Source organism: Macaca nemestrina, chromosome X (genome assembly GCF_043159975.1).
Source record: "Macaca nemestrina isolate mMacNem1 chromosome X, mMacNem.hap1, whole genome shotgun sequence".
Classification (NCBI taxonomy): Eukaryota; Metazoa; Chordata; class Mammalia; order Primates; family Cercopithecidae; genus Macaca; species Macaca nemestrina.
In genome coordinates this window covers 119020144-119031917 of record NC_092145.1, presented here as the reverse complement: position 1 = coordinate 119031917, position 11774 = coordinate 119020144, and positions in this window count along the sequence as shown.

Below are 11774 nucleotides of genomic sequence, written 5' to 3'. Positions count from 1 at the left end.
AAATAATATTCTTCCCCAACTCTTTCTCTCAATGTTGGGGGTCAAGCATCAGAACATGATTCCTATTTGGGGGGATATTTCAAGATAGGTGGGGAGGTGGAGCCCTACTTTCCACTTTAAATGCTGAAGAGAGGCAAATATTCTTTCCTCTCCCTCTCTGGCAGGTGGGGGCGTGATCAAGGCACCCCCAAATGGATGCGTCTGTCTGGGTCTCTCAATCTTGAGAGAGGGACAGAAAGATGGAGACATTCAGCGATTATTCAAAGCAATTGTGCAAATAATCCCCCCAAAATTTGTTCTGGGATAAGATAAAGGGAAAAAATAACTGTTTTGCAATAAGGAAAAGATGAAAAAATTAAAAGAATAACATAAGTATCTTTATTTTCCAAGTAGACGGTATCCGGGTTCCTGCTATTTGTGAGTTTTGTTCCAGAAAGCAAACATCATCATAGCCTCTAACCATACACTAATAAACTGATCGTTTATGAAATTAGTCCCATTTAAACTCTCCTCTGTCTGAGAAGCCCCGACTGGCCTCTGCTTCCATGTCTTTGTCGTCAGTCTCTTGATGATTGTCTGATGTTGTGATACCTAATTAAACAGTGCTAAACAGTACTATGCACTTGATTACAAACGGAAATTACAAACGTTGCAAAAAGATGCAGATTTTATAATGTCAATGAAAATGATGCTGAACTACATTGCAAAGCTCTTGACAAATGAGCCTCTGGTAGTGATACCAAGTAGCAAATGGAGAATAAATTGACAATGGTGATGATGGGAACATCAAAAGAGCATAATGCTACAGTTTGAATGTCCCCTCCGAGACTCATGTTGAAATTTAATTGCCAGTGTAGTGGTATTAGGAGGTGGGGCCTTCAAGATGTGATTAGGGGCTGGGCGCGGTGGCTCACGCCTGTAATCCCAGCACTTTGGGAGGCCGAGGCGGGCGGATCACAAGGTCAGGAGATTGAGACCACGGTGAAACCCCGTCTCTACTAAAAATACAAAAAATTAGCTGGGCGCGGTAGTGGGCACCTGTAGTCCCAGCTACTCGGGAGGCTGAGGCAGGAGAATGGCGTGAACCCGGGAGGCGAAGCTCGCAGTGAGCCGAGATCGCGCCACTGCACTCCAGCCTGGGGGACACAGCGAGACTCCGTCTCCAAAAAAAAAAAAAAAAAAAAAAGATGTGATTAGGTCATGAGGCCGTGCCTTTTTTTTTTTTTAATTTATAAAGAAAATAGGTTTAATTGCCTCGCAGTTCTGCAAGCTGTACAGGAGGCCTCAGGAAATCCACAACCATGGCAGAAGGCAAAGGGGAAATAAGCGTGTCTTCATGTGGTAGCAGGAGAGAGAGAGAGTGAAGGGAGAAGTGCTACACACTTTCAAACCACCTGGTCTAGGGGAAACTCTTATCACCAGACAGCACTCAGGGGAGGTGCTAAACCATTAGAAACCACCCCCATGCCCCAGTCACCTCCCACCAGGCCCCACCTCCAACACTGGGAATCACAATTCAACATGAGATTTGGGTGGGGACACAGAGACAAACCATGTCAAATACAATGGATTTTTGCATGTTGACTTTGTATCTTGCAATCTTGCTAACCCCACTCATTGAATTTCATTGAATTTGCTTTTTTGTAGGTTCCTTGGGATTTTCTACATAGACAACAATGTTGTCTGGGAATCGGGACAGATTTATTTCTTCATTTTCAATCTGTATTCCTGTAATTTGTTTCTGTTGTTTTATTTTACTTGCGAAGACTTCTGGCAGATTTTTTTTTTTCTTGTTTGTTTATTTTGAGACAGAGTCTTGCTCTGTCACCCAGGCTGGAGTGCAGTGGTGCGATCTTGGCTCACTGCAACCTCTGCCTCCCGGGTTCAAGTGATTCTCCTGCCTCAGCCTCCTGAGTAGCTGGGACTACAGGCGCCCACCACCACACCTGGTTTTTTGTTTGTTTGTTTGTTTGTTTTAAGTAGAGATGGGGTTTCACCATGTTGGCCAGGATGGTCTTGAACTCCTGACCTCTAGTGATCCACCTGCCTCGGCCTCCCAAAGTGCTGGGATTACAGGCGTGAGCCACCATGCCTGGCCAGTAGATGTTGATAATAGGGGCAAGAGTGGACGTCCTCATCCTGCTTCTGGTTCTGGGAAAAGGATTCTCTCACCTCAGTACAGCACTGGCTGTACTTCGTCAGAGGTCTTTCTTAGATTGAAGAAGTTATTTTCTGTTCCTACTTTGCTGATGTTCATCGTGAACGCATGCTAAATTTTGTCAAACGCTCACTGTCCATCGCTTGATATAAAAGGCTTACAACTGCGTGTTGGTGCCTTTTTTACAAATCCCAGAGTCTGTGCTCTCTCGGTGTTAGCATTTACTGACTGTTTTTTTTCAGGTTTTTTTTCTTTTTAGAGATGGGGTCTCTGTCTGTCGCCCAGGCTGGAGAGCAGTGGTGCGATCATAATTCACTGAAGCTTTGAACTCCTGGGCTCAAGTGATCCTCCCGCCTCAGCTTCCCGAGTAGCTGGAACCACAGCACCTGGCTCTTTAATGAATAAACACTCCTTGTTTTGTTGTTTGCCTTTGGTTAAGTTCCAAAGCGCTGAAATGGTTGTTTCTGGCTTTCATTCAGATTTACAGGTGCATTTTGGGGAGAGGGTTTGTTGACCTCCTCACTCCTTCAGGTTGGAAATCTTTAATATCTTTTATTATGCAATTCAATCTTCCGTCCAACATACGTGTTGAATGCCTCCTACGCGGCTGGCTCTGCCTTAGCCACTGGGGACCCAGGGGTGAACAGATACACCACCTTCTCCCACAGTGCTTGTGCAACCACCAAGCAAACACACTGGGTTACTTCCAATAGTGAAAAGTGCAGCGATTAATATCCAATTTTCATTGAGCACCTGCCCCGTGCCAGATACTGGTCCAAGCACCTGCAGGAAGCATCTTACCCTCAAAGTCATCCCAGGTGTTAGATACGCCCATCTCATGGACAGGGACGCTGGAGAACAGGGAGCCTCAGCCGCTGCCCCCAGGACTTCACCTGGCCGCATCATATGCTGCCATCATAGTAGGCCTTCACCAAATATTAGTCAGCACTTCTATTTTCCTCTGCAGATGGTGATACTATCTAAGAGGCACCAACTCCAGCCAGAGAGTTGGGCAGCAGCTGCCACCCAGGATGAAAAGCCTCTGACCCCGAAGGCAACGGGCAGAGCTGGGCCACCAGGACCATGGGGCAAACATGCCACTCTCCCTCCAGGTGCCAACCAAGGAGCCCTGGGGGTCCAACCCTATCTCTGGCTTTGGCAGAACTCTCTCCTTGCCCCCAGACACCTGTGGCAGGAGGACAGTGCAGGAGGCGACAGCTCCCAGTGGCTGAGCAAGGGCTGTAAGCCTCCGCACTAGGAGGCTTCTCCCATCTAGTCCTCCCCACACACTGGTTAGGAAGGTGCCACCATCTTCCCATCCACAAGAGAGGAGACAGTGGCTATGGAATGGCAGGTAGCCCTTACGAGTGAGACTGGAAGCCTTTCCCTCCCATCCTGTGGTAAGTCTGTGGCCATCACCACCATAGTCCATGCCCTGTCCTTGTCCTCTCCAGCTGACTGTCCCCGTCAATGTCATCCCTGCCAATGATCACATCCCAGCAGCAACCTGGGCTGGACCGAGGCCCCTCTTTATGAATGGATTAATGTTGTTATTTCAGGAGTAGGTTAGTTATCTTGAGAGTCTGGCTCCCTTTTACTCTGCCTCGTGTTCTCTTGCCCTCTTTAGCCATGCGATACCTTCTGACATGCTATGATACAACAAGAAGACCCTCACCAGATGTGGCCCCCTTGATCGTGGACTTCCCAGCCTCCAGAATCATGAACCAAATACATTTGTTTTCTTTATAAATTACCCAGTCTGTGGTATTCTGTTACAGCAGCAGAAAACAGACTAAGACGTGTGATAAGCAAAAGATTGAGAAAGACCCTTGGGGAAATCAGTGAAGCCCCAGAACCTTTTACTGAAATGATTATCTTTCTGCTCCAAAAGTCAATCATAAAGTAAAAGGCATAATATATTCCATCATACAATTTTGTACAAAAATATATAAAAAATTTAATCCATTACTTTTTCTAAGTATCACAGCACAGTTGCAATTATGCCCTTTTTTTTTTTTTTTTTTGAGACAGAATTTCACTCTTGTTGCCCAGGCTGGAGTGCAATGGTGCGATCTTGGCTCACCACATCCTCCGCCTCCCAGATTCAAGCAATTCTCCTGCCTCAGCCTCCCGAGTAGCTGGGATTACAGGGATGTGCCACCATACCCAGCTAATTTTGTATTTTTAGTAAAGATGGGGTTTCTCCATGTTGGTCAGACTGGTCTTGAATTCCTGACCTCAGGTGATCCATACACCTCAGCCTCCTAAAGTGCTGGGATTACAGGCATGAGCCACTGCGCCTAGCCAATTATGCCATATTTTTGAGGGTATAAGATCAAATATATTCATTTTCATAAATTTTAGGTTTCATTCCCAAGATAAGAGTTTTTAATCAGGACTTTTTCTTTATTACTTACCACAATCTCACTAACCTATTTCAAGTGGACTCACTTTTATTGATCTTTTTCTTGTATTGATTATCTGGATATTATGAGGAACTCTCAGGACTATTAGAGTGTCCCCAAGAATGCAAGGATGGTTCACTACCTTTTTTTTTTTTCTTTTTTTGAAATAAGGTCTGCTATGTTGCCCATGCTGGAGTGCAGTGATATGATTTTGGCTCACCTCTGTCTCCCAGGCTCAAACCATCTTCCCACCTCAGCCTCTTGAGTAGCTGGGACTACAGGCACATACCACTATGCCTGGCTAATTTTTGTATTTTTTACAGAGACAAGGTTTCACCATGTTGCCTAGGCTAGTCTCAAACTCCTGGGCTCAAGCAATCCTTCCATGTTGGCCTCCCAAAGTGTTGGGATTACAGGCACGAGCTGCCATGCCTGGCAGTTCACTACCTTAACAGGGGAAAATCCATATAATTATCTCAATAATAGCCAAAGAAATTATTTGATAATGTTCAAAACACTTTCCTGATAAACATTCTTGACAAACTAGGAATAGAAAATAAGTCAGCATTCTAGAATCAAGAATCATTCTAGCTAGTTTAAGTATAGAAGGAATGTATTAAAAGTTATTAGGTCTACACAAGGTACCTTTTAATTACAAAGGGAGAAATCAGTAACTTAATAGGGGAGAAACCTGGTAGGCACCACCTTAATAAAGTGATCAATGTTCACATCACCAGAAATCAGACAAATTGACAACTTGTGCCTCCTGATATAATGCACTAAGAAGGACACACTATCACTTCTGTGGTATTCTTACAGAAATGCATACCTGAATTTAATCATGAGGAAACGTCAGAGATGCCAGAATTGAGGAATGTTTAACAAATAACTGGTACGCTTCAAAAGTGTGAAGGTCATGAAAGACAAAGGAAGACTCAAGAACTAGCCCAGATTAAAGGAGACATGATGACTAGGATGACGTGTGATCCTGGAGCAGAAAAAGGACATTAGTGGGGCAATTGGTAAAATTTGAATAAAGTCCCTATATTAGATTACAGTAATGTATTAGTGTTAATTTCTTAATTTTCATCTTTGTACTATTATATTTTTACATATATATACACTTTTTTCTTTTTTTTGAGATGGAGTCTCACTCTGTCACCCAGGCTGGAGTGCAGTGGTATGATCTTGGCTCACTGCAACCTCTGCCTCCTGGGTTCAAGCAATTCTTGTGCCTCAGCCTCCTGAGTAGCTGGGAACTACAGGTGCCTACCACCACACCCAGCTAATTTTTGAATTTTTAGTAGAGATGCAGTTTCACCATGTTGGCCAGGCTGGTCTTGAACTCCTGACCTCAGGTGATCCACCCACCTCAGCCTCCCAAAGTGCTGGGATTACAGGCGTGAGCCACTGTGCCCTGCCTTTACTGTTTTTTTGTTTGTTTTGTTTTGTTTTTTTGAGATGGAGTCTTACTCTGTCACCCAGGCTGGAGTGCAATAGCATGATCTTGGCTCACTGCAACCTCCACCTCCCGGGTTCAAGCGATTCTCCTGCCTCAGCCTCCTGAGTAGCTGGGATTACAGGTGCACACCACCACGCCCAGCTAATTTTTGTATTTTTAGTAGAGACAGGGTTTCACCATGTTGGCCAGGATGGTCTCGATCTCTTGACCTCTTGATCCACCTGCCCTGGCCTCCCAAAGTGCTGGGATTACAGGTGTGCACCACCGCACCCGGCCCTGTACTGTTATATAAAATATTAACATTTAGGGAGTCTGAGTATATGGAAATTCTTTGTACTATATTTGCGACTCTTCTTTTTTTAAAAAAATAGTCAGGCCTGGCACAGTGGCTTATGCCTGTAATCCCAGCACTTTGGGAGGCCAAGGCAGGTGGATCACCTGAGCTCAGGAGTTTGAGACCAGCCTGACCAACATGGTGAAACCTTGTCTCTACTAAAAATACAAAAATTAGCCAGGTGTGGTGGCGTGCACCTGTAATCTCAGCTACTCGGGAGGCTGAGGCAGAAGAATCACTTGAAACTGGGAGGTGGAGGTTGTAGTGAACTGAGATAGCATCATTGTACTCCAACCTGGGCAACAAGAGTGAAACTCCATATCAAAAAAAAAAAATTCATTTATTTTTGTGTCTTACTATGTTGCCCAGGCTGGTCTTGAACTCTCAGGGTCAAACAATCGTCCTGCCTTGGTCTCACAAACTCCTGGGATTACAGATGTGAGCCACTGTGCCCCACCTATATTTGGAACTTTTTTGTTTCAAAGTATTTCAAGTTTAATTTTTTAAATTTAGAATTATAGAAGTATTAGGGTAGATCAAAGAATCCTGGGGTGAGCTGGGCATGGTGGCTTGCACCTGTAGTCCCAGCTACTCAGGAAGCTGACGTAGGAGAATCGGTTGAGCCCAGGAGTTTGAGACCAACCTGGGCAATATAGCGAGATTCCCTCTTTAAGAAAAAAAAAAAAAAAAGGAATTCTGGCGTGGACCAGAAATTCAATAGTGAAGACAAATTTAAAAAAGAAAGAAAATTCAAACTATCTTGAGAGGTTCCTTTGGTGAAACCCCATGGCCACTGCTGCTGAACGTGGAGGTCAGAACCTCTGTCACCTCTGCCCCTGACAGCCAGGTGCCACCACTGCCACCCTGATTATAAAGCTCCTCTTTGGACACTTGCTCCTCATGTTGCTTTCTTCTGAATCCAGGTGCCTTACAGGGGTGGAACCTAGATCACACACATGCCTGGTTGTCAGCTGCAAGGGAAGCTGAGAAAGAGAGCCTGTGGCTCTACTTTGAGGAGATTTATTTATAATGTAGGAAATTCCAAATTTCAGAAGTTGTTCAAAAGATGCCAGGACCAGTCTGTGGTTTTCCTTTTCAGCTTCTTCTTCTTCTTCTTCTTTTTTTTTTTTTTTTGAGAGAGGGTCATGCTCTGTGGCCCAGGCTGGAGCACAGTGGCATGATTATAGCTCACTGTAGCCTCGACCTCCTGGGCTCAAGCAATCCTCCTTCCTCAAGCCTCCTGAGTAACTGGAGCCACAGACACACACAACCATGCCTGCTTAATTTTATTTTTTGTAGAGACGGGATCTCGCTATGTTGCTAAGGCTGCCTTTTCAGTTTTTTATTATATCTTTTGATGAATTGATCTTAATTCTTAACATCTTAAATTTATTTGTCCAATTTATTAATCTCTTTCTTTATGGTTTGTGCTTTTGTGTCCTGTTTAATTTAGCTTAGAAGTTATACATTCTTATTTTTCTTTTAGTGGTTGCTTTAAGCTTGCATCCTTGACTAGTCAAATTAATTAATCCTAATCCCTTCTCCCTTGACAATGTAAAGACCTTAAGACATGTTAACTCTATTTCCCTCCTTTGTAACTTATATGTCAGAGTTATCATGTATTTTAATTTTTTTTTTTTTTTTGAGACAGGGTCTCACTCTGTTGCCCAGGCTGGAGTGCAGTAGGCACAATCATGGCTCACTGTAGCCTCGACTTCCTCGGCTCAAGCAATCCTCCCACATCAGCCTCCTGAGTAGCTGGGACTATAGGTGTGTGCCACCGTGCCTGGCTAGTTTTATTTTATTATTTTTAGCAGCGACAGTGTCTCACTATGTTGCCCATGCTGGTCTCGAACTACTGGCCTCAAGCGATCCCCCTGCCTTGGCCTCCCAAAGTGCTGGGATTACAGGTGTGACATGTATTTTAATTCTATGTTTGTTTGTTTATTTATTTATTTATTTATTTATTGAGACAGGGTCTCACTCTGTCGTCCAGGCTGGAGTGCAGTGGTGTGATCTTAGCTCACTGCAATCTCCACCTCCCGGGTTCAAGGGATTCTCCTGCCTCAGCCTCCCGAGTAGCTGGGATTTCAGGCATGTGACACCATGTGCACTAATTTTTGTGTTTTTGGTAGAGATGGGGTTTCACCATGTTGGCCAGGCTGGTCTTGAACTCCCGACCTCCTCACCCACCTCGGCTTCCCAAAGTGCTGGGATTACAGGCATGAGCCACTGCGCCTGGCCTATTCCTATGTATATTTAAAATCCAAAAGATCGGATTGCTATTTGTTTATACAGACGTATCCATCTGTTTACCTGTTTTCTCCTCCTGTGCCTAATTATTTTGTGTCATTTGTCTCACTGTATCTGCTAAATTGTAGACATTATTTAAGACCTAGGAATATGTTAACTTCCTCCAGGGATGAATGACATTTTCTTCTGGGAAGCACCCAGGACACAACCAAGCTGGGATCACTTCAATCAAATGTCAGGGCTAGCTTGAGAAGATCTGAAGGTGAGCAGTCGCTGTGAGGACCTGTTTGAGGTCACCCTTCCTCCTAGGAGGCAAACTTTCAGGGTCCTCACTGAAAGTGAGAGAAGTGCGCTAGCCCCTTTCACTGCAGCAGACCCGCCCGACTCCAGCTCCTTCCCCCATCCCCTGTGCTGGTTGGCTTCTAGGCTGCCTCCTCTGGAGCGGGCAAATGGCACCTGAGGAGAAGTGGCCTTCAGTGCTCTCTCCTTCCCTTGGACATCAGTTTTCTCCCAGATCCTGGCCCAAACTAACTATCTTGTTAGTTTGCAAAAGTTTCCAAACAGGTGTTTTTAATATTTCAATCAGCTGCTTTAGTTGTCTTAAGAACGAGGGTTGGGTCCAAATTACATAGTGTGCTATTCATGAAATATAAATCCCTTATTAAGATTTTTTTTTTTTTTAAATTTTGGAGATTGAGTCTTGCTATGTCACCCAGGCGGGTCTTGAACTCCTGGACTCAAGCGATCCTCTTGCCTCAGCCTCCCGAGTAGCTGGGATTACAGGCGCGTACCACCACACCTGAAAAGTGAATTTTAGAAGTTCTTTATAAATTCTGGGTGGCGGTTCCATGTGCTGCTAGTATCTTCAGGCCTGTGGTTTATCCTTTTAGTTTGTTTATGGGATTTTCTTTTTTCTTTTTTTTTTTTTTTAAGAGACAGGGTCTTACTCTGCGGCCCAGGCTGGAGTGCAGTCAGTGGTGCAATCTATAGTTCACTGCAGCCTCCAACTGCTGGACTCAGGCCACTCTCCTGCCGCAGCCTCCCAAAGTGCTGGGAGCACCTAACTTGTTTATGCAGATTTTTGCAAATAAAACTTCTCAGTTTTCAATTTCAAGACATTCAACTTTATCAATCCTTTTCTTTCATAACTTATACATTTTGTGGGTTTTTAAAAATTGCTCTCATTGAGATAGGTGTCTCTCTATATTGGCCAGGCTGGTCTCGAACTCCTGAGCTCAAGCAATCCTTCTACCTCAGCCTCCCAAGTAGCTGGAATTAAAGGCATGAGCCACTGTGTCTGGCACATTTTGAGTTTTATTTAAGAAATTTACCAGGCCTGGTGGCTCACACTGTAATTCCAGCTCTTTTGGAGGCTATGGCAGGAGTAATTGCTTGAGGCCAGGAGTTCAAGACCAACCTGGGCAATGACGTGAGACCCTGTCTCTACAAAAAACTTTTAAAAAATTTGCCAGGTGTTGTGGTGCTCTCTTGTAGTTCCAGCTACGGGGGTAAGATCACTTGAGCCTAGCAGGTCGAGGCTGCAGTGAGCCATGATTGTGCCACTGAGCTCCTGCTGGGAGACGGAATGATACCTTGTCTCAAAAAAATAAAAAAGGAAAAAAAAAAAAACACCCAAAGAAATCCTTTCTTATCCTGTGGTCATGAAAAATATTTTATAACATATTTTATATATATATATATATGTATATATATATATATATAGCCCAATATGTGTGTGTGTGTGTGTGTGTGTATGTAATATTTTAAGATTTTCACAGATCTTTTAGCCATGAAAATTTTATTTTTTATGTATCATGAGGTAGGGATCTAATTTTATTTTTTCCATATGAATACTTCTCGAAGAGTTCATGATTTTACCACTGCATTGAAGTCCCATCTTTTTCTTTTCTTTTTTTGAGATGAAGTCTTGCTCTGGAGTGCAGTGGCGCAATCTCGGCTCACTGCAACCTCAGCCTCCCGGGTTCAAGCGATTCTGCTGTCTCGGCCTCCCTAGTAGCTGGGATTACAGGCGTGCACCACCACGCCCGGCTAATTTTTCCTGTTTTTAGTAGAGATGGGGTTTCACCACGTTGGCCAGGCTGGTCTCGAACTCCTGACCTCAGGGATCTGCCCGCCTTGGCCTCCCAAAGTGCTGGGATTACAGACATGAGCCACAGCGCCCGACCTGAAGTCTCATCTTTGTTTTTCATCTGCCCGGGCTCTGTTTCTGGGATCTCTATTCTGTTCCTAGGGCCCTGCACACTGCGTTCACTGCTTCACTTAAGCCCGCTAATATATTTTGTTCTCTGATTGGGCAACTCTGCCCTTAAGTTGTTTATTCTTTTCAGCCTAGTACAACTCTCCCATTGCAGTTTGTTTAGATGTTTAACCTGTGTAGCTCACTTAGCGGAAAACTGACAGCTTGAGTTCTTAGGCAGAAATCCAAAGCACTTATTGGGGTGAATAAATTATTCGGACTGAATTTCATGTCTTGCTATGAGGTGTCCTTTGACTTCGTCCCTTTTCCTCTTTGCCACTCTGTGAGCCCCCACTTCTCAGGTCTGGCTGGCTGGAGAAGGGCGTCCTCGCAGGAAAGCAGAAATGTTCTCAGGCTCCTGACGGTGGCAGCCAGGCCTAGTGACAGGGTGAAAGCGGATCCGGAGAGTGGCTGGTGTCAGCCATTCCCAGGCCATGCTCTCTGCTACACTCACATCAGGCTGCCGTAAAAGAAGCACTCAGGTTGATTCACTTTAAAAACTGTACAGAGACTGGGCACCGTGGCTCAGGCCTGTAATCCCAGCCCTTTGGGAGGCCGAGGCGGGCAGATCACCTGAGTCCAGGAATTCAATACCAGCCTGGCCAACATCACAAAACCCTGTCTCTACTAAAAATACAAAAATTTAGCCTGGCATGGTGGTGCACGCCTGTAGTCCCAGCTACTCAGGAGGCTGAGGCAGAGGATCATTTGAGCCTGGTAGGCAGAGGTTGCAGTGAGCCGAGATTGCGCCACTGCACTCCAGCCTGGGCGATAGAGTAAGACCCTGTCTCAAAATAAAACAAAACAAAACAAAACACAAAACGAAAACCCAAATAAAAACATAAAGCTCCCCTACCTTTGCTTCACTTGAGCAATGATACCTATAAAATCACCATTTTCGGGCC